Consider the following 6,000-nt stretch of genomic DNA (forward strand, 5'->3'; position numbering starts at 1 on the left):
TGACTAGCTAACAGTTTACTTTCCCTATTTCTATTTGGTTATTTGAGACTGGATCTTGTTATGTAGCTCAGGCTGATCTCAAACTCAAGATCCCTCTACCTCAACCTCCCACACTGGAAAACTTCCTTTAAGCTATCTTCAAGTTAGTTTACTTTGTTATTCTGTTATCTCCATTGTTCTCTGTTGGTAGCTCCAGAATTCCTGTTTGGTCACACATATTTTTTAAAATTTTCTTTCTTTTTTTTCTTTTTTCTTTTTTTTGCTAGTCCTGGGGCTTGAACTCAGGGCCCTGGGCCCTGTCTCTGAGCTTCTTTTACTCAAGGCTAGCACTCTACCACTTGAGCCACAGTGCTACTTCCACCTTTTACTGTGTATGTGGTACTAAGGAATCGGACCCAGGGCTTCATGCATGCTAGACAAGCACTCTACCTCTATCCCAGCCATATCCATTGGTTTTGGATCACTTTATTTCTCTGATGAGGTATTTCCTATCATCTTATATAATTGTGAGCATATTTAATTTTACTTTATGGACATGAATTAAAATAACCACTGGAAACTCCAAGACTTTTAGTTCCCACTGCATCCTATCTCAGGGTTACTCTGAATGAATTTCTTTTCTGTTGACAATTTGCCACATCCAATAGCCTTTCATATGGCAAGCCAATGTTTGAATTGTGTTCTAGAAATATGGAATTGTTGATATTGTGGATTTTGTTATTTTTCTCTATGTATGGTGTTTTTAGCAGGAAATTCCCCCTCTCAAATTTGAATCACATAGAGTTACTAGGCAGTTGGGCTGGAACAATTTTATGTTTATCTCCAGGTACATCTGGAAGCCTGGCATGTGTCTTGGCCAAGATAAGGACAACGTAGTGATGATTTGTAATGGACTTTTTTTAAGTTCAAGACTGCCAGGAAAGTACCCAAGGCTGGTTTGTATATTCACAAATGACACCTGGCATGACCAGCTTAAATTTTCTGGCTTGACTTTTATAGCCACAAGGGCAGAAAAGAACTTCCCAGAAACTTTTGGGTATCTCTCCCGCAGCCAAGATTTGTCATAGAAGTTCTTGGCCATTCTGTCATGAGCTGAAACCCATATTCTTTGTGCAGATGACAGCTTGGGGGAGCTATGCTTGAAGGTTCCCAGACTTCAGTATTTACCCATACTCTCTTTCTCCTGCATACCACGTTGTTTACCTTTAATAAAAGTTTTACGTGGGTGTGTTTGTGAGGTTTAGAATTCCTTTTAATAAACAAATGTATTGTAATCCTTGAAAAAATTTAATTGTGAACTGTTTCTTGGAGACAGCTTTGGCCTCCTTTCAGATCCCTTATTATACTTTGTATACCCGTATATGGCTAAGGGGTCATTTATCTGTAAATGGTAGCTAAATGGCTTAATGGCATACAGTTTTGGCATCATTAAGTATTGACGAGTAGATGATCATGACAACTAGAAAGAAAGCTTGTTGTATACAATACCTGGACATTTAATACCTTCTTCCTTTTACTAAGCAAATACATGATTTTGTGTAAGGGTAATTTTAACAATCTTATGAATATATTTTTATGAAATATACATATGCTTATATATGTACACACATACATATATATGTATTGGTGTTGGTAGTGGTGCTTGAACTCAGAGTCTTCCATTCTGGCTTGGAATTTCTGCTCATAGCTGAATTTCAGGTGCCTATGTAGCTAGGCATAAGGCATTGTATGTAGTCTGAACTGGCCTTGAATTCATGAACCTCTTGCCTCAGCCCCCTGAATGCTGGGATTATAGGTATACGCCAATATGCCCAGTTTATGAATCTATGTAACTGATCAAGAAACATGTTTTGGGTAACTAAATCACAAAATTATAGGATAAGACCTAGGCCATTTTATTCCTAAACCACGGCTGTTAATTACATGTTCATGTACTACCTGTTTGTCAGCTGTTGACATCTATAAAAATATATGTGGATGTGTCTGTGCTTTGTAAATGCATTCTTAGTGTATTTTCAATGAGTGAAAGTCCTTACAGACAGGAAATCATTATTGTTGAAAAGTGCACTGCTAAATGTCAATTATAGAAAAGTTTCTCAACTACACTACTATTATTCAGGAATCAATATACTTATATGAGGAATATAAACATGTTTATATCAAACTATAATTAGTTAATTTTCTTGTGCATATTTAAAAATAATTACATTTTATAGTTAATACTGCCAGAAACTTGAATAGCAGTCCTTAGTAATATAAAGTTAGATCTGCAAAGCAAAACTTGACAAAATTAATCCACAAGCCAAATCCTACCTGCCTCCTACTGTCAAATTTTATTCTTGCAAGTTCTTTATTTCTATTTTTCTATTCTACTCCATTCATTTCATTCTTCTCTGTCTATTATATTCCTTTATTTATTTAATTTTACTTTAATTTTGGGGAGTGCGTGCCAGTACTGGGGCTTAAACTTGGGGCCTGAGCACTATCCTGGAGCTTTTTTGTTCAAGGCTGCCTTTCCACTACTTGCGCCACAGCTCCACTTGTGGCTTTTTGATGGTTAGTTGGAGATAACAATCTCATGAGTTGGCTTTAAAACACAATTCTCATATCCCAGCCTCCTCAGGAGCTAGGATTATAGGCAGGCGTCAACAGCGCCTGATGATTCTTTTCTGTTTTATAATAACCTCTGCTGTTATTGGAATGTAGCCATGATCATTTAGGAAAGCCTCAGCCCAGAAGACCATGCAGACACCAAGTCATATACAGTGAAGTTTATTGTCAGCAAGCTGACAAGCTGACCCTCTTGGGCAGGGATAACACTTGTCTTTGACCCAGAGAGTTTATATAGCTAGGGAGCTGGGGGTGGAGAATTTCACTAGGGGTGGGGGCTATTTTGCAGTCTGGTTTGTGTGAGACATGAAGTTTGTGAGGTACTTGAAAGCAGGGGATTTTGTCACCCGAAAAGGCCTGAGCCAGCTAATTTCAGGAAAGGGCCTGTGTCACCAGATTTTGGAGAAAGGCCATGCTTTACAGCAGGGCCTAAGATGGCAGAGTGGCTCCTAAGGTGGAAGAGGTTAGGTTAACATTTGGTGTTTAGAACATCCATGACTGCCTTTGACCTATATTGCTAAAGTTGAGTTCTTTCAACCAAGACAGCATGTTTCTTGAGCTTCAATTATTCATTTTATGGCCCTTGATAAAGAAAGCTTGCAGATTACTATCTTGGCATATCCTTGAGATTGTGATTTGTCTGTCATTCTATTCTACTTTTCACTTTTTCATTTTACTAACAAGTTACTTGAGATACAGTGAGGCTTGGTGAATTACATAAACCAATTGTACATTCAGGACTAAAACTCAGGTCTCCTATCTCTACTTAGCATTTCACATTAAGTCTTCTTCATATTCCTTCCTTTTAATATCACTTCTATAGAAAGGATTAGATCTCTCAGTAGATTTTGTTTCAATTTCTAAAGCTTCTTCCACATGGTAAATTAGGTTAATAAATTAGGACAATAGTTTCTTCAACTTCTCAAACACAAAATCAAATAACAATGGAACTAACGGAACTAATTTCCAAGGGCTACATTTTTACCCACCTAATACATGATTTAGTAAGCTATCATTTAGAAAACTTTAGTCACTGGATAGTAAGAATTGGATCTTTCCTACTGGCTTTTCTCAAGATACATAATTTCATATTTGCTGAACATTTCAGAAGTGTTATTTGACCTACAGGTGGTTGTAGTTGTCATGTTAATTTCAAAGCTTTACAATTTATAACAACATGTTTCAGAAGGTTAATGTTGTTTAGAAAGAAAAATCCTTTCATGGTAAACATTCTCTCACAACATCATATGAATTTGTTCTTTATATTTTTAGGTGTAAAGTTCTTTTTTGTTGTTTTCGTTGGTCTTGGGACTTGAATTTAGGCCCAGGGCACTCTCCCTGAGATTTTGTGCTCAGGTGCTTTACCACTTTGAGCCACAGCTCTACTTTCAGTTTTTAGGTGGTTAATTGGAGATAAGAGTCTCAGGGCCTTTCTTGTCTAGACTGGCTTGAAGTGAGATCCTCAGATCTCAGTCTCCTGAGCAGCTAGAATTACAGGCATGAGGCACCAGTGTTTGACATTCAAGGTGTCAGTTCTTATCCTTAACACTGATTCCTCTAGAAAACATATCAGGATAAACACAGAAGACATTCAAGCCCAGTTTTACTTGCTTATAATTCATAGATAGGCATTGAAGATGATGATGGGAGACTAGGAAGATTTTCTTATTAAAATTTTGTGTATTGTACTGGGGATTGAACTCAGGGTGTCACAGTTGTTAGGCAGATACTCTACCACCTGAGCCAGTCCCTTATTGAATTTGTATTTTCAAAATAGTGTCTTGATTTCTGTCCAGGTCAGCCTGGGCTTGGATCCTCCTAGTTATGCATCCCTGTATTATGAGTGATGACAGGAATTCACTACTGCACATAGCCACTGGTAGAGATGGAGGAGTTTCATGAACTTTTATGTGCCTTGGAACTACAACTCCCTAATCTTGACCTCACAAATAGCTAAGATTACAGGCTGGAGCACAGCACCCCCCACCTCTTTAAAAAAACAAAACAAAACTGAAGGCTCAGGGCCTCATATTTTCTAGCCTGGCATGATACCTCCCATATCTCCAGACCTGCCATTAAGATTTTGACCTGTGCTTATAACCCTTGTAATCCTAGTTCCTTGAAAGTCTTGAGGGTCTAAGGTAGTTGAATTGCAAGTTCAAGTCCAGACTGGGCTACATAATACATGTGAGGCCAGTCTAGGAAATTGGCCTGAGTCAAAATAAAATAAAGAAGGCCCGGAGACATAGCTCTGTGTTAGATCACTTTTGAGTGTGAGCAAGGCTCACTCAATCATTAGTTCTACCAAAATGTTTTTGTAAGGTATATTAAAAAGGTAGGTTTCATTAGGTAGCTGATGAAGAGAACACCACATGCTATTCAGGCAGGAAAAGAAGTTTATTTACCAAACTGCTGCATGGTAGAGAAGCATGGCTGAAAAGGAAAAGGGGGGGAGGGGAAGGGGACGACCCACCTCTGGGCCAGGATTTATCTAGGCCAGGGACAGGAAGAGGTGTGGCCAGGTGGGGAAAAGGCGTGGCCACACTGGATCCTGCTTGACCTCAGGGTCTGGGACCCTCCTAAAGTCAGATGGGAGGCATGTAACCAGAGGTGGCCCAGGATGTGACCTAGCAGAAGGGGAAGGTGCCAGTTACCTAGGTAACAGATACTGGGCGGAAACTTAGCCAAGAGGGAGGTGTCCCTGATCAGACCTTACAGTTTTCTTATTTGCTCACATAATATTTACAAATGGCTTTTACTTAAATTACATCATTGGAGTCCTAACTTTTTAGTAGGCAAACTGCTCTGGAATAGTAATGTCAAATTTACAGACTATGATATATAATTGGTATGCTTATTTTAAATGCAATAGACTATTCTGAATCTGAACCTTGGGGTAAAGATATTTATTTCTAACAGATCTATAGGGAATTCTGCATCATGTCAAAGTTCTTCTGGTGTTGAACAGGGTGTTTTGACATGACAGTCTGGAAAACTGATCTATTCTTGAATATTTTGTTAAACTGCTGCAGAGATTTGAACTTAAAGAGAAAAAAAGAGAGTTGAGGACTCAAAGCCACTGCTTTTCTCCAAAGCTGTTCCACTTATTTCATTTTCTCATTTGTCATCAAGGAGTGAGAATAATACGGATATAGTATGCAGGTCAGGTTTGTTAAAAGAAGTGAGATATTGTAGATGAAGGTTTTAATGTAGAGCTATCCCACAAGAGGAACTCAATCATAACTATTCTCTTAGATTTTACTGTTATTAATAACCATTATGTATTAGGATGAATGCCAAAATGACATAGATCTATAATTAGGTATAATGGACATACAATTTTCTCTACAAATCCACGAGCTGGCCTTACTCAATTGCTAAATCGCTTAT

This window comes from Dipodomys ordii, unplaced genomic scaffold (genome assembly GCF_000151885.1).
Source record: "Dipodomys ordii isolate 6190 unplaced genomic scaffold, Dord_2.0 Scaffold204, whole genome shotgun sequence".
NCBI lineage: Eukaryota > Metazoa > Chordata > Mammalia > Rodentia > Heteromyidae > Dipodomys > Dipodomys ordii.